The sequence below is a fragment of the Manis javanica genome, chromosome 4 (genome assembly GCF_040802235.1).
Source record: "Manis javanica isolate MJ-LG chromosome 4, MJ_LKY, whole genome shotgun sequence".
NCBI classification, from domain to species: Eukaryota; Metazoa; Chordata; class Mammalia; order Pholidota; family Manidae; genus Manis; species Manis javanica.
The window spans coordinates 54616260-54639199 of NC_133159.1; the positions used below are offsets into that span (position 1 = coordinate 54616260).

General features: G+C 41.7%; 2 long non-coding RNA genes across 3 annotated transcripts; one reads left to right on the forward strand and one right to left on the reverse strand.

The window, feature by feature from the left end:
* The first annotated feature begins 2025 nt into the window (after positions 1 to 2025).
* On the forward strand, positions 2026 to 21408 carry LOC108386021 (uncharacterized). Its single transcript, XR_001850470.3, has 3 exons — positions 2026 to 2368; positions 6700 to 6762; positions 20857 to 21408. It is a non-coding gene; the product is annotated as an uncharacterized lncRNA (long non-coding RNA).
* Positions 5112 to 7099, reverse strand: LOC140848692 (uncharacterized). 2 transcript variants are annotated; one of them, XR_012129796.1, is made up of 3 exons: positions 6962 to 7099; positions 5828 to 5893; positions 5112 to 5722 (listed from the first exon to the last, which is right to left on the reverse strand). It is a non-coding gene; the product is annotated as an uncharacterized lncRNA (long non-coding RNA). The 2 variants fall into 2 exon arrangements; XR_012129795.1 differs by having other exon boundaries at positions 6885 to 6994.
* Positions 21409 to 22940: the final 1532 nt, after the last annotated feature.

Here is a 22940-nt window from a genome sequence, read left to right on the forward strand (position 1 = left end):
TTCTGAGCCAAATTATTCTGCCCCTTTTGAGCTTTAAATTTTCAAAATTATCCCTCTCAGAGGCATATAAATACCCACCATGATGCTGCATCTAACCTTTTAGTTTGTTGTCAGCTAGTCATTTAAGAACTGTTTACTGAATGCTTGCCTTGTACCAAGCACTGTCTAGACTCTTAGAATAAGATTGGTGAAAAACAAAAGAAATATATAAACAATATAGAGAGACATTAATAAAATAATTGCAAAGATAAATGTCATTTTTTCCTTTTTTGCCCTTTGTTAGCTCTTTTGTTAGATCTTTTGCAGTTAATATCATAAACCGACCCTAGAAACTCACGTCTTTATGACCCTACCCATTTTTCAGTCACACAGAACTTTAGAGTGAGAAGGCAACTTTGAAATGAACTGGTCTGGCATTTCTCACACTTCAGTGTTTATACAAATCACCTGGGAATCTTATTAAAATGCATCTTCTGAATCAGTGGTCTTGGGTGAGGCCTGACATCCTTCTTTCTTGGGAAGCTCTCAGACGATGCTGATGTTGCTGGTATATGGACAATACTTTGAATAACAAAGATCTAGTCCTCTGGTTCATCACTAGGAATATGAACCAGAATACTTCACTTTTACAAAGTACAGATTTTTTGAATCAGATTTTAGGAGGGGTGGAACATATGAAATTTGAAAAGGCAGTCTCAGACTTCCACTCCCAGTTAACATGAAAAAAAAAGGAACTGACAATAAAACCAACAATAAAAAATTGACAACATATGATATAATGGTTTTCAAGACACTAGGCATTAGGCAAGGGTAAAAATTACTGGAACAGATAAGAGATAACAGTGCCCTGTGTTTACCTAGAGCTGGAAAAATTTCCTGTACCTACTATGCAGACTAGAAAACTTCTTTGATTCATGGGGCATTAGTTAGAGTACTCAGAAAGGCCTGCCTCAGGTAAGGAATAATTGGCCTACAATGAGCACTGCCATAATCTCACTTAATAACTCTTAAAAGCAAGACAAAAGGATCAAAGTGTTTCCAAGAAACTTAACTGCATTACAGAATAGAACTCAAGAATATTTATAGTAATACAATTACATAGCAACAAACAAGGGAGAATCCAAAATGTTTGGCATCTAATGAAAATTTACCAGGTATGGAAAGAAGAGAATACAATCCATAATGAGAACAAAAATCAGTTAAGTAGAACTGACACTGAGCTAACAGATGTTAGAAGTTGGAGATAGTAATACAGATGAAGCTGTATTTCCTATGTTTAAAATGTAGAAGTAAGGATAAAAAAATATAGTAAGTAGGATTAATAGCAGATTAGACATTACAGAAGAAAAGATTAGTGAATTTAAAGACACAGTGGTGGAAAGTATTCGAAATGAAATACAAAGACAGAAGAATGAAAAGAAAGGGAAATGAAGCAATCATCATTGTCCTTTGGAACAATTTCAAGGAGGCTAATAATGTGTAGTTGGAGTCCCTAAGGAAGGGGGAAGTTATTAAAATCTTTTTCAGAATAAATGCTGGAAAATCTGCAAATTTGATGAAAACTATAAAACCACAAATTTAAGAAGCTCGATGAAGCCCAAGAACAAGAAACGACAAAAACTGTATCAATGCCCATCAAAAGCTGTTTAAAGCCAGTGATTTAAAAAAAAAACACCTTAAAAGCAGCCAAAGTTGGGTGGAGCAGGGAATCATGTCATGTACAGAGAAACAGAGGTAAACATGTCAAGAAATTTCTTGTCAGGAGCAATGAAAGACAACAGAGCAACATCTATAAAGTACTGAAAGAAAAAACTGTTAACCAAGAATTCTATACTAAGTGAAAACACCGTCCAAAAAGGAAAGAGAAACAAAGGTTTTTTCAGACATACGAAAGGTGAGAGAACACATGGCCAACAGACTCACTATACAGAAAATGAAAGTTGCTATGGCCAGGATTCTCACCTGACAGTAGTCAGCTTGCTCACTACACATGTGTGGGCAATTATGTTGTTACTGACTCTATAAAAGAGCTCTGCACGGTGCAGGAGAGCAGAGGCTGGAGTGGCATAGCATTGCTGAGGACAGACTGAGACGGCTGCAGAAGCCGAGAGGCCCAGAGGCAGAGACCCGCTTGCTGCATGCAGGCCTGCCACCGTGGGAATAAAGCTGGTATAAACCCTTTCACCCCAACAACGTTCCATTGTCATTATTCGGTCTCACCGAAGTTCAAAAGTGAACTTGCCCAGGACTGAAACCCACTGGCAAGTCACTCACATTGTAAGACAATCTAAAGGAAACCCTCAAGCAAAGGAAAAGGAAACAAGGTGGAAACCTGCATCTGCAACAGGAAATGCGGAGCGCCGAGACGGTAGCTATACTGTTAAATATGTGCTTTTTTCTTTTTTAAAAAAATCTGTTTAGAAAATGATTGACTCTTTAACAAAAATAAAAATAGTGTAGCATGGAGTTTATGAGATATGTAAAAGTGAAATGAATGCTATAGTACAAATATCAAGCTTGAAGAAATGGAAACATTTTGTAAGGCTTCTTATTCTGTGTGTATAAAAAACGACATCTTCAGACCAGTTAGTCCCAAACCAACACCATCATTTTTAGCAGCAAACCTTGAACATTTATCCAGCTTAAAGCTATACAACTTATTACATCGTTTCAACCCCCTCATTTTTCCAGAAGCAGATTCTGTTACCAAGGTATTTGGGAGATTGCCTAAGGATGCCACATTGCTCATCATTTTATATTCAATGGGTAATAATAATAACTAAATTTCATTGAAGCTTTACATACAATAGCTCATTTACACCCTACAGTAGCCCAGTGAGGCAGTACCTTTATAAGCCTCATTTTATAGATAAGAGATAAGTAGCTTCACCACTACATATACTGCACTCTTTATTTATTCTTTTGTTTTCTGGGAATTTCTGCTTGTTAAAATCTTCTAAGTTTACATTTTTGTGGCCTCACTATCAAACATTGGAGGCCTTGAATGTTTTCTTCAAAATATTATTTGGGGTCTGTTTAAAAAAACAGCTTAATTTATGATATATATATATATAATATATGTATTTATATACTATTATATTTTCCATACATACACACACACAAGATATATATGTTAGTTAGTTAGTTAGTGATGGGGAAATATAAATGACAATCTTTGACTTTACTGAGCCCACAGTTAATGGGGGGGAGGAGGCAGGTAAGAGCCTTTCATTATTACACAGTGGTGTCAATACCAGGGTAGCAGAAAACAGAGGTTATGAAATCACAGACAGAGCTTTTGCTAGATTTCCTTAAGAAGCTGGAAGAGACTTGGTAAATATTCTGGGAAAAGCTAATTAGAATTCTGCAGTTGCTTCATTATTTAGTTCTGTCTTTTAAGATTTGATTTAAATTATACACATCTGTGCTTGGCAAGCATGTGCACATGTGTGCACAGGCCACAAATTGCCTAATGCAAGGGATTGGCAAATATTTGATAAATCAACAGAAATTTACATATACATTTAACCCACCAGAAACTGTCTTTAAGCATTTATTTTATGCCTGTATTTCTCTTTACACACTTTGGAACACCTGCCGCTGCCCTGCTGGGACTTGAGGGTTGAGGTTTCTCCTCAATCTAGCTTACAAACATATTCCCAACACACCTGCCTTTGGGGCTGTAATAGTTTCCAAGGCTGCCATAACAAATGACCACAAGCTTGGTGGCTTACAACAACAGAAATTTATTCTTTCACAGTGTGGATGCCAGAATTTTAAAATCAAGAAGTTGACCAAGCTGTACTTTTTCCAAAGGCTCTAAAGCAGAATCCTCACCTCTTCCAGCTTCTCATCTCCTTGGTTGTGGCTGCATAACTCCAATCTCTGCCTCTGTCTTCATGTGATTGCCTTTTCTGTGTCTGTGTCATCTTTTGTCTTTTATGTCTAGTGTCTTTTGTCTTTTATGAGGACGCCTGTCATTGAATTTAGGACCTAATAATCCAGGATGATCTCATCTTGAGAACCTTAATTATATCTACAAGACCCTTTTCCCAAGTCAAGTCACACTTACAGGTTCTGGGGGAAAGGTGGTGGAAATATCTTTTTGGGGGCTACAGTTCAACTCACTACAGAAGCATTTCCAGTGGGGTTAGGAGTAGGGTGAGGAGAATGAGGCACTCAACTCTGCTGCAGAATTTAAGGGGGAATCAGAAAGCCTTATTAATATAAATAATAAATAATAAAATATTTCAAACATTATTGCAAAAAGTCAAAGATTTAAAAATGCTAAAAATTCAAATAAAGACAGGATCAGTACTACTGAATTTTTTTCCTCCCCGATCTCCCATATGGCTTAGTGTGCCATTAATTTCCAACAGTAGCCAAGCCTCCGATCCATAGTGAGGAGCTGAGCCAAACCCACCATCTCCCTTGCCATTATTTAGGTCACCCTTCCCAGAAGCATTGCTCCAGGGAGCTTTACTCAGGAGACGAGGCCACTATGTGCTCCATTTCTCGCTTCCAAAGCAGGCTTATTTGTCTTATGAATTGTGCAAACACCTCCTGAGAAGCTAATTAAAATGGAAGCCCATACTGCCGATTCTGGGAAAACTCCAAATAAGCATCATCAGGCTGCCAGGAAGTGTTGTTACTACACACACCCAGGCTCTCAGGGTGGCTTAAGAGTGCAGAAGACTCCCAAGGACAAACTCTGAAAGGTGACCATAAGGTAGAAGTTTCTGTGCCCCACTACACACACAGCACAGGGCAAATGAAAGGCACTCAATTTGTGTAAGAATAAATACTGGGTTCATGGGGGTGGGTGGAGTTTAGGAACAGGAACAAAATTGAATTCCCTGCGTCCCAGCACCTCTAAGAAAGAAGAAATGCTAATATACATTTGATTTATATGCTATTACCTAAAGCTAAATTAACACTACTAATTGATTATTTAATGCTGAATAATCTGCATGAAATGATTTAATGCTCAATAATCAATCTGAAATAATAACCACTGAGAAAGTATAATAAAAAATATGATCACCGTTATGATAGTGTAGCAAAAATATTTAAAAATATTTAGGAACAAACAAAACAAAATAGGCAGGAACCATGAGAAAAAACTTGGAAACTTTATTTAAGAGCATAAAAGAAGACATTACCAAGTGGCAATACACACCATGCTCCTGGGTGGAAAGACTCAGTATCATAATAATAGAAATTCACCTCAAATTCTCATAGAAACTTCTTGTCACTTCAAAAAAGAATCAATGGCAGTTTTGGTGGGGTGGATTTAACTGATTTTGAGATTCATCATGAGAATAGCTGAAGAACTTTTGAAGCGAAAAAACTATGGACAACATGAACTTCCAAGTAATTAAAATTACTATAAAGCTGCAATAATTAAGGAACGGTGTTACAGGAAAAGAAAACACATATGTAACAGAACAGAAAGCCTAGAAACTGAACTTCCTATGTATAATTCTTTAATATGTGATAGAGACTTCACAGTAAATCATTTTCTAAAGGAAAGCTTGGTTAATACTGTTAAAACCTGGAGTTATTAGTTAAATAAAAGTAGATCCCTATTTCATATTATATATGAATTAAATTTAATTGGTTGTAGAGTTAAAGGTAGAAATGTATTATAAGAGTGGAGATAGACTTTCTAAGAACAAAAACAAGGAAAACTATAAAGGAGAAGATCGGTCCATTTTTCTCCCTAAAATATAAAATATGTATGTTAAAACTCACCATAAACAAAAGTAAAGGAAACAATAAATGTAGAAAATATATGCCACATATATGAAGACAAAGGATATAATACCTTATATGGTAGGCTTCCCAAAGATCCATAAAGGTTGATTTTAATTCTCCAAATAAATAAAGCGTTCTCAAAAATCAAGAAGAAAAACAAAACATGAATACTCTTGTTTTGAAGCTTATAAAACAGAGTTCATTTAACAATAAATCAAGATGGCCAATTATTATGTGGAAGATATTAACCTTACCTGTAACAAGAGAAATGCAAGTTAAAATAACAATGAGATACCATTTCCCAAGTTGTCAAAGTTATTTTGAAAGATCAAACCTGATGCTGAGACTCCAGTAAAATTAGCACAGACATCTTGCTTACTTGTGGCAGAAGAATCAATCAATAGGACAACTCTTTGAAAGCGATATGGCAAAAGTCTAACAATAATTATAATCCTTTAATTTAGTAATTCTATTTTTCAGTGAAATGGACTTAGGAAATGATCTGAGTATACACATAGGTTTTTTATTCATGATAATATTATTTACGTAGGCAAAAAAGCTTTAAATAGTCTCAACATCCAACAACATGAAAACAAGTAAATGAAAGGAATTTATGATGCCACTAACATAATATTTTTGAATGATATTTAATTATACATTTCAGTATATTTAGGTTTAAATTTATATGCATTCCCCAGGAAAAAGAATACTTAACACCAATACATTAATATTAGGTTTTCTGAGGGGTGAACTTTAGACTGGCTTCTATTTTATACTTTTCCATGTTATTCAGTTTTTCTATGGTTGGAATACATTATTTTATCATCAGAAAAAATATGAAAAGAACAAAATTATGTTTAAAAGTCTTGACCACCAGCTCATAGGATTTCAATACTTCAAAGAGCATTAGCAAGAACCTGACCCAATCCCCTTGTTTTTCAGACAAAGAAACTGAGGATGCAGAAAGCTAGATGATCGGAAAGGCCAAGAGCTATTGCAAGCACAGTAAGTGTGTTTCTCCAAACGCCAGACTATTTCAGAGCATTCCTTTGCAGTCATGCAAAGGGAGAATCCACAAGCCCTCGGTGCTCTTCGGGTGGAAGGCCAATGGCAATTTTCCCACTCACCTTAAGCTCTTGCCATTCCTGCTGGTACTGTAAGACCAGAAAGCAAAGGATATGCTGACCAAGAGAGCAACCCTCACCTGCCCATGTCCTTGAGCAGAGTTTGAGTTTTTCCCAGAACTTGGAAGTCTCCATATGTATTCAAGTGACCATGGCTCTCCACTCCAGACCTAATATCTAGGTCCCTTCCAACCAAAAGTAGGTGCTGTGGATGAAGGTGGTGGTGTCATTTCCACAGAGCATAATGGGAATGGCAGAGTCATTCTGTGGTGGCCCTGGTCATGGAGGAAGTACAGCAGCTTGTTATTTAGAGAGGGCAGAAATGGGCAGACTTGCCAAACAGAGAGTTTGTGGGAAGACCCAGAGTTTTGACAGGGCATTATGGGATGCCTAGGGGTGGGAGGTGGTGGCATCTGATGTGGCTGGATTGTGAAAGGCCTTGGAGACTGCAGAGGACTGAGGGAAGTCCAGAGCAGGGGTGAGCAGTGGGAGGGAGTAGGAAATGAGCGACGCAAGGCCCCCGCCCCAATAGAGAATGAGCAATCACTAACTGAGTGGGGGCGAACTGGACCCGCAGCAGAAGAGACTTAGAATCACTTCCTGTGGGGGGGGACCACAGTCAGATACATCAAATGCCTCCAGCCTGAGGCCCAGGATAGCCTGGATGTGTCCTCAGCAGGGGCGTCTGGACTGCCAAAGCCATACTCTGTGCCCTGGCTGTACATTTTCCCCTCCTGTGGCTGACAGTGGATGGCTGAGAGGAGATCTATGGTTTCAAAAGAAGAGTGAGACTAAGGCTAAACCAAGAGAGGAAGTGACAGAACTTAACTGAGAAGAGCTTTCATCTGTGAGAACCATCACTCAGAAATGCAAAAACGAGGCCTGGTGCGCAGCTGCTTTGCTGAGGGCTGCCTGCTCAGTTCACAGATGACAGATTTGGGTGGTGGGTGAGCTTAGGGAACAGAGGCCTGTGTTCAGACCCCAGTTCCACCATTTCCTCAGGTCCACCACTTCCTGATTCCCTCAGCTCCTTCACCACTCCAGTACACACGGATCCTCTGGGTTCCGGGCAAGGTGATAAGCAAAGTTTCCTCATCTGTAAAATGAGGATAATAATAGTCCCTACCAGGGTTTGAGTGGGTATAGAGGATAGGGTAGGGGGATAAAGGAGCGCAACAATTCATAATCAGTATAAGTTGATCATGGGGACTGTTGAACCACTGTGAGGTATATTTGAAACCAAGTAAGATTGTATATTAATGATACTTTAATAAAAATTTTTTCAAAATTAAGAAAAATAATAGTCCCTACCTCATAGAGTAGATAAAATGGGAGATTGCCTAGAGCATGAATAATACTGAACTATTAGTGTTAACTTTTCCTTCTCTTGGCATGTTCTTGGTATCCAGATCCATTGTTTGCTTTTATATTAGAAGAGAAGAGGAAAGGCATAAGTAAACAGCTGCTTATTGAGTCTCTGTCAGGGCTTTACATTAATTACCCTTTTAATCTGCCCTAAGGCCCCATGAGAAGGGCATTAAGACCTATCACTTGCAGAAAACTTGTAACTCAGAGAAGAAAAGGCACTTGTGTTAGGTCCTAAGCTAACTTGAGGCAAAAAAAAGAATTCTGTTTACCTCCCAAATCCCTGCCTGCTCCACCAGTCAGGCTGCCCCAGCCTGTACTACCTTCCGGGCCCAAATCTCCACAAGCTTAGTGCCACCTGCCCCTACACAGTGAGTCCAGGGAACAGGGCTTTCCTCCCCCTAGTCCCAGAGACCTGGAACGGGGGCCCTTCTTTTACTGACCACACTGACCTAGGCCAGGACATAGGCAGATGCCATCCTTGGGCTTGGGATGGCTGCAGGCCACAGGCACCCTTTCGATAGACAGACACCACACCCAGAGTCCCCTGCCTAGCCAAACATGGGAATTCAGAGGACCAGGAAAATCTGTGGGTGCTTCTGCCCCACGGGGAGTTTCTGGAGCTAGAGAAGCCTCTCAGGTTGCAAAGAATCCAGAGAGATGAGGGGCTGGAAATGATTTTAATGATGTGGGATCACAGGGGGTGGAGTGGGTAGTGGGCTAGACAGCTGGAGGAGGCTTTTTCACATGCAACATCCCACAATTCCCTCTTGTGTGGCTTTGCCCTGTCACTATACAAAGAAACCGAGGCTCAGACATGCCACACAGAGAGGCTGCTTTATATGACAGGAAGACCTGGGCTTGTACTTCTCTGAGATCTCTGTCCCATTTCTAATTTCTTTACTCATTTTTTGTGTGATCTAGGGCAAGTGGCCTACCCCCTGTAGTAACACAGCAACTACATCTCACAGGTTCTGAGCCTACTGAGGGCTGGGCCCTGTCCTAAGCTCGGAATGTTTATTAGTCCACTATATCCTCAGAGTAACCAGAGGACAGAGGAGCCATTATCTTCTCCCTTTCATGGGTGAGACTGGAGCACTGTATAGGCTTCAACCCCTTCCTCAGGGCTCAGAATGCTCAGCATATGTCCCAAGGCCACTGTGGGCAAGTCCTTCTTTACAGAGCGGAGAGATTCTGACAATCAAAGGACAATGTCAGATTTTTCTTTTTTTTTAAAAGCCACCACTCTGGATGATGCCACGTGAGGGAGGTTTCTAGAGAGATATGAGTTCAGGTTTCTGAAGGGCAGGAGCTGGGTGGCTCTAGCCTGTTTGCTCAACAAAATCACCTACCAAGACTCCCTCCCATTCAAAGGAGCAGAGCTTCCTCCCCCATGCCAGGCTCTGTGTTTCCCAGGCCTCAGGCCAAGCTGAGGGCTCTGTGTTGAAACTCTGTAGAAATCAGGGGAAATCTGTGCTGGGTCAGAGCCTGTACAGTTACCGTCTGGGAGTTTCCAGCTTTGTGTGGGCTCAATGTCAACATTTCTTGTCCAAGAAATACTAGAACTGGGTAAGGGACAAAGTTCTCTTTACCCTGCCTAGGTTATTGGCAAGAACACTTAAAGGTTGTACTTTTATAAAAGAAAGAGAAATTGCTCCAGCCTGATTGTTGTGGGGGAGTAAAGGGCCCACATCTGTCCCATGTCCTGTGGGTTTCACATCCTGGAGGCAAGGGGAATTATCCCCATTGTAGAAAATGGGGAGCTGAGTTGGCCAAGGTAACCCAGCAAATAGTAAAACTGGGAGATTGCTCTCTTTCCAAAGCCAAAGGTCTTTTCACTGCCTATTAGTCCTTGCTAATTCTCCAGCTAAGAGAATGTGGAGTGGTGGTCTAAGATTGTAAAGTGACTGCTTGGGTATAAATCCTGGCCCAATAATGGTTAGTTGTGTGACTTTAATTGTCTTTATTATCTTTGGTAATAAAGACTAGTTGCTTCATCTCTCTGAACCCCACTTTTCTCATACATAAAATGAGGCTGATAATACTAACACTTTATTCATAGAGATCTTGGATGTTTAAAATGGGTTAATGTGGGGAGCTGTTTAGAACCATGTACCATGACATAACATCAGCTATTTCAATCACATAACTTGACTGAAGAAATGCACTGTCGTTTTACCAAGTATGTAGTGTACCCTAGAGGAAGGGAGAATTCTTAATACAGCAAGCCAGTCTCTGTGCTAGGCAAGTGCTTCAGGTTCATTACCCCAGTAAATCTCCATGCAATCCTATGAGTGAGGGGTATTACAGGTGAGCGAACTGAGGCAGGGAGAAGTTAAGCCACAGGACAAATCTTGCACAGCTGGAGTATAAGAGCCGGGACTCAAACCCCAGCCTAACTTCAGCACTTCCGCTTTCTCCTTTATTGCTCTGTCTGCTGCCTCTGGTGGAAATGGAGCAGCCCACGGGGAGAGCATGCAGATGTCTGCATGTGACTAGGGGCATGCAGGGGAAAGGGGAGTTGCCATCTGACTAGTGTTGCCTCATTTCACAAATGCATTATTTCTAGACAGGTTCTCTGCATATTTATTATGGTTAATACCTTAGATGCTCAATGCACAAAGGCAATTCAGGAGATTCCTGTAATTATTTTAAATTTGAAGACACTGGTCTGTATCTATTTGTTTGTTTTCTGCCTACTATGTGCTAGACACTGGTGCTGAAAGTAAATGGAGAAATGATAGAATGATTAAATAATGACATGGTGCAAGCATACTTACAAACCATGCTAAACTCCATGACAGAAAGTTCTACAGCATTAAAATGGATAGATAGGGGTCTGATATGATCTTGCTGGGGCTCAAGAGATAGACAGCATGCAGAGGCCTAAAGGAAGAAGAGAAGTTAACTAGGTAAAGAAGGAGAGGATCAATGTTACGGAGAGAAAGAGCAGCATGTGCCAAGGCCCTGAGGAAAAGGGGGCATAGACTCTATGAGTAATTGAAAGATGCCTGTTAAGTCTAGAGGACACAAAAAGAGGGAGAAAGATATTCAAGATGAGTCTGGAAAGAGAGGAAGAGGCCAGAATATGTAGAATGTTGGTGAGCACATGAAATTGATCTGCATTCTAAGAGAATGGAAAGGAATTTAGTTAAAAAGAATGATTTTTGATGAATGCTGTAAAAATTCAAATAATCTGTTTAGGATTTGGTTAATTCAACCTACCCATCATAGTGTGAAGGGATGACAAATAGTCTCCAATTTGCCTGCCAACTCGGAAAGGTTATTCGTGGCCATGGGAATAATGTGCTGAGGACACTGTGGCTGGATCTGGATTCAGTGGGAATAATTACTGTTATCCAGTAATAATGGTGGCCTGGGATGGGCTGGAGCTGACTGTTCTCTCTCAGGCTGCAGAAAGCACCATGCTTCAGGCATCAGTATAACCCAGGTTTGAATCACACTTCCAGCACTGGCTGTCATCAGAACTTAGGCAGTTTACTTAATAATGCAGAATCTCAACTTCCAACTGTAAAATAGATATAGCAGTACACACTGCCAAGGGGTTTTGTGAGGGTTATAAGACTTAAAATGTTAAACAATCCAGCACATTATGGACTCCAAAATAATAAACTTCCTTGGTATGTAAAGGGAATTTTGGAGTATAATCCTGGAATAAAAAAGTTAGAATTACTTTACAGTGGACAGGAAGAAAAAAATAGAAAGGCCAATTTATTTTACCTTTTCACAGTAGATTTTGGATCTGTTTTCTATGTACCATGAAAACTATTAGCATAGGGAACTGACAGCCAATATGGAGGCTATGTTGAATCAGGCTTCCAGGGCATGGAGCGATATTTTTGGAGAAAACAAGTTGGCTTTAGGTATGAATGTTATACAATAAGCCTTTATAAAAACAACCAAGTAAGTAGATCTCAGTTCTACATTTATTTACCAGGTTACTGCCCATTTAGCAAATGGGTTCTCAGCCTGTCCACCTCAGTGATATAAGAGGGTATAAACTGAGGTACCAAGATAGACTAGGTATTAGATGCTAAGGTGAATTTTGAGGCTGTTCCTCTGGAAAGCCCACACAAAGGAAATGGTCAGGAACCCGCTGGATGGGTCACACACACAGTGAGGGCGTAAATGGTTTAGGATTCTGAAGATTAAAGGGCATTTGTGGAAAGGATTTCCTCAGAACTGTTAGTGAGCAGTCCATGCTAGCTACCCCCAGGGTTTTAGTAGATGGTATCATTTTTCTGACACAGTCAGTCCCAGGCTCTGAATTGATATTCTACAAGTATTTATTGGATGAACAGTTAACACATGAATATAATCTGAAATAGGTGAAGCATAGAAAATGAGCATAAAGATTCTTAATTAACCTTGAATTTTCAAATAAATATCAGTTAAAACCCGCAGTGTTGAGAAAGTTTCAGGTGTGATGAGGGAGTTATTTGACAGAGATGGTAAAGTTCTAGAAGACTAGAAATAGGCAACAATTCTCATTCTCGAAAAGCTAGTTTTCCAGAAATGATAAAACTATGCCCTGAATTTGGGCAAAACCCTAGAGCATATTTCTAAACATTTAGGTATGAAAATAGTCATCACTAGGAGTCAGCACTTGTCTGATGGGTTTATTAGAGTAACTTGATCAGGACCATGCTAAAGATAATGTTTTCTGGCTTTAGAGGGAGACTTGACAGGTTAATTGCAGAAATGTAGATAGAAAGATAAGGCAGACAGAGTCATAATTGATAACCACCTTACCCACAGCCTTTCATGGCTTATTAATCTTGATTAGTAACTCTAGACACATGACATAAGGCTGTAGTTTTCAGTCTTGGCCAACTGTTAGAGTAAGTGGGGGAACTTATAAAACACATCAGTATCTGGTGCTATGCTCAGAGATTCAGATTTCATTTGTCTGGTATGTATATTTCTAAAACTCCCTGGTGTTTTAATGTACAAGGATTTAGCAGTATTTTCTTAGTGTTCTATTCTTGGCCATAGCCTTTACAATATTTTTTAAAGAATATATTGAAGACAGAGAAGCCACCTATGTTATAGATGTGGATAAGTCAAAAATAGAATTAAGTTTGAAATAAGTAAACAAAACCCTTCAACAAGCCAGAAAGACCAGCAGAGACACTAACAAAATGAAAAATCTTGTTGTAGCGATATTGTGGGAATTAATAAGTCAACACATGTAATGAGCTTAGAGCAGAATCAGGCACATAATAAGTGTGCTCAGTACGGTTATCACATCCAATCCTCTCACATCATGAGGTCAGTACCATCTCCATGTCAGAAAAATAGACCCAAAGAAAGTATGCCTTCCTAGCCTAAGGCCATGAAATAAGTGGCAAATGAGATTCAAATCCAGTCTTAACTGACTCCAATGCCCGAGCTCTCGTTTACTATTTTGGGCATTGGTGTTATTTGAATTTGGGCTGAAAGGGATGCCAGAAATCACTTCACACATTTCAGAGAAGGAAACTGAGGCTCAGACAGGTTAACTTGTGTGAAGGCATGTGTAAAGTGGTAAAGCCAGGACTTGGAAGTAAGTTAATTTCAAAATTAAAAAGAAAGAAAGAAAGGAAGAAATCAAGGGAGAGAAAAAAAGAAACAGGGAGGGAAAAAGAAAAGGCAGGCAGAAAGCAGGCAGACAGGCAATTACTGTGTTTAGGGCCCTCTCCAGAGCAAGAGAAATCTGGGGAGGTCCTGGCTTCCCACAGAAATGGGAGGCATTAGGAGGGGGGTTCTGGCTCTGATTAGTGAGAGCTCCAAGGAAGCTCCTGAGAAATGCTCACAAAGAGGTCCTTCTGGAGTCTCACAGGCACCCCTGGATTTTTCTCAGTAATCCAGAGACTTCCCTACGGGGCAGATCTCCTTCCCCTCACAGCCCCGTACCTGGCTGAAAGGTTTAATGAAAAAGGTGAGCTCCCATGTCAAGGAGAGTGTTAAGCTGTAGGAGCTGATGTTTGCTTTTATTGGCATGGGAACATCCTGACCCAGAAATACAGAGAAGGGTAGTGAAGGTGTTTCACAGCACAACACAAAACCTTTGACAAGGAGTTAGTTCCAAAGGACTAACACCTAACGGTGGCCAGCTCTGGCTTCCAGCTGCTAATGAGCCTTTAGGTCCTGCAGAGTGTGCCCCAGGGATTAGGAGTCAGTCCCCAGACAGAGTCCCATGTGTTCTTATGAACAAGTTTATTCACTACCCCCTTGTTTCCACCCCATTTTTCTTCTGTATTCCCTTTCCATGAGACTATCATTTCATGTGGTGGAGTTGTTTCACTCCCTAGTGAGCATGGGGATTGAATGAAATGACACATAGTAGGCACTCAACAAATCGAAATTTGCAATAATAATAGTATCAATAATACAGAAAAACAACTCTACCAGTTCCTTCTGCTGACTTAAACTATGTGCCCACAGGAATTAAGAGGTGCCAATAGAAGCTAGTTTGGAATATTGGAAGGGAAAGATAACCCTTTTCTTGATGATGGTAATTCAAACTTTAAATGCAGGAGGATGAGCCACGTAGGATGTAATAGCAATTCCAGTCATGAGTCACTCTGTATGAGAGGGTCTCCTAAACCAGTTCCAGGCGGACACTTAACCTAAAAGCACCTCAAGCCTAAACTCCTCCAGCCTGCACCTCTCAGCTGCAGCCACCTTGCAGAATGAAGATAGCAGTCGCTCAGGGGTGCATGCTGAGGATCAGGGCCAGAGCCGAATCCTGTTGACATGTGACCTCACTCAGGCTGCACAGCACCTTGGGAAGCCAGGACTCTGACTCTCACCCTGTTTCACAGAAAGGGAAATAAACGTTCAATAGCGGTAAGGAACGTGCCCGGAGGAGAGTCACTTTTCTGATTCCAACACACGTCCTTAACTCCTTTTGACTCTGGTCCTGCAGAAGGGGCTTCCTCTGCGCAGACCCTAAACCATCCCCATGTCTCACCCTCCTACAGCTCTACTCAGGGTGCTTTTCCTCTTGTGGGAGTCCTTATGAAGGACACCCTAAGCTTCCTGGCTCTGCACCTTTGCTTCTGAACCAGAGGACTCACATGACGCTGAACATCGGGTCCCCAGGGACAGCATGTGCAAACACCAGCTGCAGCTGCGGCTTCTCTTGTACAAACTGTTCTTGAAGGGGCCCAGATCCACACTCTGAGGGGCTGAGCACACTGTCCCTCGTGGGTACTGAAGTGACATCTGGGGCTCAGCCTGCATTGGTCAAGAGGCCTCCTTCTGTGCAGGGAAAGTCAGGCTCCCCCTTACTTTTCCTAGCACAGAAATGCCTGATGTTAGGGAGAGAACTGCCAGTGAGAGGTGGTGCTGCCGGACTCTCCTGGCTCTCCCAACCCAGCTGATCATCACAACTTGCTCCTTCCAGAGTGGAGGCAGCATCCAGCCATGTCTGTTGCTCCTGTGGGCAAGCAGGTGGTGTCAGCAGAGCCTGCAGGTAGCATTTTGGGGAAGAAACCTTTATTCGTGCCCTAGGATTGAGGCAGATTCTCCTTCCAGGCTTTTATGCAGGTATTTGAAGGGGATGTCTAATAGAGGCACTATATGTGCCGCAAGCTCCAAAATGCTGTATCAGCTGCACGGAGGTCTGCCACTTAGTTGAATCCTCACATCTTTCCGGAAAATACTTGCCTTAATCGCATGTTATTTTTATATAGAAAGAATTCTCTATGGTCTAGGTTAAAGGATTTTGTCAGAAGATAACCTTGATATTCCTCTGTATTACATGCCACTTTCTTGTAATCTAACCCAATACAATAAGCCAAAACACTTTGAGCTCAGAGAGACTAAGCTGAAATCGCCCAAACGGCCATTGATCAGGCTCCCTGGAAATAGATTCAGAAAGGGAGACTTGTGCTCAGACGTCCCTTGGACAGTGCTCCCTGGAAAACATCTGTAAGAGAATGAAGGAAATAGGACTAGGCAGAGGGAGAAGTGGAATTACAGGGAAACAGGATTCAGCTGATTCCAGGAAGAGCTGCGAAGCGGGGATGGCCCTACGGAGACGGCCCTACAGAGGCGTCCTGATCTAGCCGCTCTGCATTTCCTACCTCTGCACGGAGCTGCGCCCAGGGAGGGCATGGGTGTAACCTTGGATGAGGCAGCTAACCTTTGGCTGAGAGCAGTTCTCCAGGAGGAGCTCTGTGATGGGCCATCAGCTGCCAACGCTCTCAGCCACTGGGGTGTTGAATGCCTTTGTTCTGAAGCGAGTTTGGGATGGCACTCCAGAGCCTCCACTACACAAACTAACCCTCTTACGTTGCAGGAAACAAACCGAGAGAAGGAAGGCGGATGGACCAGGGTCCCTTGACAAAGGGATGAAAGAGAAAATAGCAGTCAGGACAGCAGACCTCAAAGCAGAGCTTCCCTCACATACCAACAAATCAATCATTTGCTGAGAATCCCCTATGTGCTAGCCAGTGTGTTAAGATGTTGTATGGATTCGTGTATTAACCAATTAGATCAACCCCAAACAGTGAGTATTACTGCATTCATAGCCTGATGCAAGAGTCTGAGGTCTCTAATGTATTCAGGAGCCTAGCAGAGAGCCTGGCAGGAATTACACATCCTTTAGTCCTTAAAGTCTGTGAGCATAACCCCTGCCTCCATCCCTATAACTCACCCAGCGGCCTTCTCCCTCTTCAGGCAATTTCCGCTGTTGCCCTGATCCACATGAAACTGAGGAATGAGCTCCCCTTCCCTGCCTAGCAAACCCTCACTTCCGCGAGAACGTTATTTTGTTCACCATTTATTATTCTTTTCTGGCCCATTGCAATTCCCATGCTTGTTTAATGGAATTAATTTCTACTTTATCCAACAAAGGAGGCCCATGGATCACAGCCATGCAACTAAACATTGTTTCAGCCATTCAGCAAATATTTTCTGGGTGTTCTCTAAGTGCCAATGCCACGATAAGCATTGTGCATTCATTCTTGCAGACTGCCCTACCAGGTCAGTGTTTTTATCCCAAATTTATAAATGAGGAAATGGAGGCTTAAAAAGTTCAATCCCTCACCCAAGATCACACAGCCTGGATTTAAATGCAGATCTGCTTTGCTTTGGCAGAGCTGTATTCATTCACTATCTGCTATTAAATATTTAATTTGTTTATTTTATAAATAAATTGAAGTGCTGCACTGTCCAGCACTGTGCAGACTTGTGCTGGGAACAAAGCTCCACTGAGAATATAAACTTGCATCCCTTGCCTTTGTTGATGTTGCATTCTAGAGCAGGAGTAACAAATACAGATGCCTCCAGGGGCTTTGAGTGAAACAGATGAATGGATGAATGGGAAACATGGTGGAGTGGACAGTTGCTCCCTGGCCTCAGGGGGCAGGGGCTACCCAACTCCACCCAAATGTTGCTATGTGAGAATGTAGGCCCAGAACTGCCGGATTTTCCACTCAAGTGGAGCCAGAAATCTGCATTTTATGTGAAATACCTTGATATTTTAGACTTAGTGACTAGTCCAATCATTCTGTAATCATTAATGGGAGCTAAACGTAAGGCATATGCAGGCCAGATTGAAAGATGGGGGTCCCACAAATGCCATCTAACACTGAGGTTCCTAGCAACTGGCCCACCTGAATCCAGACTAGTCTCACTCTCCCTGAGTCTGGAGACTACCCTGCCTGTGTTACAGAAAGTTTCAGGGAGGGTCTCAAAGTGTCCTTACTGGAGGAACCCTGCAGCCTCTGCAGGTCCTCTTTCTTATTGCTTTATTCCTAAAGCTCTGTTCTTTCCTGAGCCTAGGCTATTAGCTGACCCACTTGTGTCAGGAAATAGCTTGATCGTGGGCGTCCGCAAACAGTAAGACAAGGCTACGTGACCACCGCTTAGCGCCTCCATCCCCCTTCTTGTTCTTCTGCCACCAGATGGTTCTGCGATAATGACCTGTCTTTCTTGCAAGAAACAACATTCCCCAGTCATTCTGCTGATCTACTCTGATCATCCTAGGAGTGCGGTTTCTCACCCTCTCCCTTCTTGTCATTGCTTCCTGTATCTTTATCTTCAGAGGCTGGGGGACCTGAGCTGATTACTTTCCAAGGAGAGTCTATCATTCCAGGTCGGGAGCTAAGGGCTCACGTAGATAGTATAAATGTGCAGATTTGCAGTTCCAGCTTGTCCATGGGTGCTCACAATGTGTTTGCAACCACCCTATCATTTCAAAAATTATTTGTGATACCAATCTCACTCGTTCTCTCTAAGATTTATGTTCTCTAATCAAACAAGTGGAGTTATTGCCTCTCACAAATCTCCCAGGAGACAAAAACAAGATGATCTGAGCTCACACACCTGGCATCCAGCCAAGCTCTGATCTCTGATCCCAGCCCTTTCCTTGGTCTTTAACATGATGCCAGCAACAGTTAGACAACATCTCTTTCTAGCTTTGCTGATGATATAAGAGGCAAGGAGTGGGGTTCTAATCAACAGTTACCACCTGCTCTTTGGATATTAATTACTAAAAGGGAGAACTACAATTAGACCTCAGAGATGAAATCATTAGTAGCTGGACAGAAAAAAATGGCACTGTTATTCTGGATCATTCATCTTTTTAAGTGCAAAACTGATGGCTGACATGCAAAGACCTGGGGGTTTCAAACAGAGAAATAAGAAAGATTCTTTACAGTGTTTGATACCATGAATCTCAGCACTTGAAATTTTTATATTTAAGGTTTCAGTTATTTTCAAGCTACACTCCAAAGGCCATGTTGTGCCACCATTCTTTAATTTTACTGAGGCACAAATTTGTATCACACTCTGAAAAGCAAGTCATTTAGCAAATGAATGAGCTTAACTGACTGCCTGGAATCAAATTTTTTATGGAGTTTTATCTCCACTTAATATATGATTTCACTAATCCTCATAAAAGCCCTGTTGGGGAGATACTATCTCCCTCAAGTCTCAGATTAATGTACAGAAGATCATGGGCTCTGGTAGGTAATATTCATGAAGATGAGGACTTGAGAAAGCCTCAAAAAGTATCTCATTGGCATGTCAAGAGTTTACTGGACTAATTTTCCTTTTCTCTGCTTGGAACCATCCAACTAAAAGAAAAACTATGAGGGCAATGATCTGGAAAAAGTCTTCTAACTATAACTCTCCCTAGACAATGAGATCTAACTAGACCTACCACAACCTCCCACACTACCTTCTAGAAAGACTCAGCCCCCGAAAGTCATTTGCCAGTTGTCTGGGCATTACACTCACGGGTGCAGCTCCCTTGAATACAAGTGCAATCTCCATTCTGCTGGCAATAACCCCAGACCAAGCCTTTCAAAGATTTCCATAAAATTCCAAACAAGTGTTTTAGTGTTTTATAGACTTTGATGAAATTTTGTTTTTTGTTTATTTGGGGTGGGGGGATGGTTAAGGAGGCAGTAACATGAAGAAGTACACAGCATGCCACCGTTTTACTCCCCCCTCTTTTTTCATATTCCCATTCTCCAAGCCCTCTGAAGACTGCAACTCATCCTCTTGTAGGAATCCCCTTTCCTCTAAAACAGCAGCAGCCAACCCCCAGACCTTGTGAGTCTTGGATTGACCTCGAGTGAGCTATCGAAGTGTTTTCCTATGAAAATGTTCTTGTATCTGCTGATGAAAGAAGACAAATCTCTGCCTTTGGTGGTATAAACACAAGTACTGGCCTGACATGAAATAGGCTTTCCTTGGAAATAGGTAGGTTGATTTCTTCAGGCCAAACACATAAAGAACCATTTAGGGGGGCCCTGGAGAAGGATTTAGATGGATGATTATGCCAAGCCTTCTTTAAGACCCTTCTAACCCACAGATCCTTTAGCACCAGAGCTCTGAGCACTTCCCGACTTTGCCAGCAGGCAGACCTGGATCTGAGTCCATGCCCCATCCCTCATGAGCTGCAGGAGTGCGGGCCATTATTTATCCCGTCCATGACTCTTTTCCCAAATCCGTAAACTGTAGGTGATAATTAATAAATGATGAAGTGTTTCTCATTCTGCTACACAGTAGTGGCATCATAAAAGCAGGCTGTTAGTATTCTTTTTATTTTATTGTTTTTGCTTTGTTGGTAGGTTGTCCAAGTCAGTGAGGCAGCAGAATTTAATAAAAAGAGTACTAAAGCAGGACTTAAAAGAAATAACCTCTAGCACCACTTTCGCTGCATATGTATAGGGATAGTTAGACTACTTGACTGCTCTGGGCCTCAGTTTCCTCACTGGAAATTATGGAGTGACGATCATGATCCTCTTTAAGTACCTCATTCAGTTGTCATGACAGTCACATGAGAAAATTAAGGTAACTGTACTCTGACAATCTTAATCACTTCAAAAATTGGTCAAAATGGCCGAGTTTGCCATATCTGCCTTCGTGCACCCCACACTGTCTGAGTCCCCTCCTCCGGGTGCTTTCATGTCCCCAGCATGTCTGGGACCCACTGAGGCACACCAGTGTATTCATGCTCCTGGAGATATAACCTCAGTTCTACTCTACCCTCCTACTCCCCTGAAAAGCTTACTGCACAGTGGTCCCCCCTCTCTGCTGGTTCAATAACTTATTCATCCTCTGAGAACATATTTGTATTTTTCAATAGGAGTCTTCTACAGACATTGTCCCATTAGCCAACAGTAAGAAAAGGATGGTGGATTTTAGAGGCGCTGGACCTCATGGTGTCTGTGCAGAAAGTGAACTGATTTGTCTGAAGGTAAACTGAGACTGCTTTGCTTGTGTCCTATTGAAGCTTCTGTCCCAGACCCTGTGGATCAGCTGTGAGATCCATGGACACTCATATCCTTGGAAGAACTTTCATTCTCTACCAAACTGCCTCTCAGAGGCAGAGGCATGAATCAGATGACCTCAAGACTTCCTTTCTGATTTTGGAATCATACATCAAAGAGATTCTCAGCAAAGCAATTGTTGCCCTTTTTCATTTTTTCAACAACAAACATTTACTAAACTCCTACAGTAAAGGAGGCACTCTGCTAGAATCTGAGCACAGAAAGCTGAATAAATGCAACATAGCCCTGAACTGGATACTAACCTCATTCCATGAAACTAAATAAAAGTATCACTAATTCCTAATATTTGAAAGAAAAAAAAAAACTTTTCAAATGCAGTTTCTCATTTTTTTCTTCAACTACCTCTGTGATCCAATAACTGATACTCTGTTTAATATAAGATGCATCTGAGGTTCTGAGGGTTTGAGGGATTTGCCTAATGTCAAAGAACCATTAAGTAGTGGAGATGGAATTTGAGATGGCAGGTACTTTAAGTGAAAGGCAAGCCTTTGTCCTTGGGCTGTACCATCTGTCTTTGGGATTCTGGGCCTTATTAGTGTGAACCAAACAGAGAAGTATCATATGATCAGCTCAACCTAGTCCACCTGATGTATCAGATGCCCTCTGCCCTCACCCCTTTGCTCTCTCTGCAGTGTAAGCCAGGCTAATACAAATGCAGACAGGGTGGATTTGCATGCTCTAAAACACAGCACTGACCTTGAAGGGTGTGTCACCTGCTTGATTCATTATCTTTCTCTTGATCCGAAGGGCCCTGATTTCATAGCACATTTCAGAACTAGAATGAGAGTCATTCATGAAACCAGAAGTCTAGTATTATAACAGTCTTGAAGCTCCTAGGTTTTTTGGCTACACACAATAATTTGGTCAGAGGGCATTTAGCTTCTCATTTGGGCCCAGAGAGGGCTGTAGCTATCTGCAGTTTCCATGACAACCTCCTTTTTTTCTGTAAGTAGATCTGCTGTAAGCACAGTGTAAGCTTGTAATCAGTCCTTAATAAATGTTCACAAATGATGGATCAAAGACTGGAAATACATCTTCCCTCTCCAATATACAGATTACTCATTCCCAACAATGAGTGAGCTCGTAAGGGCTTCTGCATTATACGGAAATTTACTTTAGTGTTCATGGGAGCTAATAGAAATAGATTTAAATAAACATTCTCCATGCTGTTAATAGTTCAGCCTTTTCTAAAAATAGTCTCTAACTAGAATTTCTCTAGGTCAAACCAGCTTGGGTCTCAATAATGCAGAATCAAAACAATATTTCTCTGACTCTTCCTCTACCCACTGTTGCAGTAGTTCCAGCCCCCTCAAATTCTTCCCTTTGCTTATTCTGGAGTCTCCCAGAAGTGGCCCATCTCATGTAGTATTCTTGGCTGCCATTTTCCTCTTTTCCCGCTCTGGGTTGTTGCAGTGATGTCTTCAGTCATGACCAAGGCCAAAGACTCCATGATGTGACCTTGCTTCTGGGGCACAGTGACCTCTCCATTCCAGATGTGAGCTGACTTTGGCTCAGGCAGTAGTCCTTCATGCCCTCGGGGGCCCAAACCACCTTCCTCCGTATGTGCCTAGGAACTGTATCCTAGGACAAATAAAATTTAGATCGTCAAGCTGGGACCCCAGTTACAAGCCAAAGCAAGCAAGTAACTGTATTGGCTGTTTTTCTGAATGGAGCTGGACTAGCATAGTTTGACTGAAAAGGATGTGATAAGTGTGCTGGCAACATTTGGGGCTCTTTTATTCCTTGTATAAGTAGTGAAGCTACTCCTACTCCTCATTCAGAGAGTGGCTGGAGGAAGGAGGCTCATTTACTACCCACCCCTGGAAAAGAGGGCAGAAACTTGGGTCACAGTCCCATGATGGACCTCAGTGACATAATT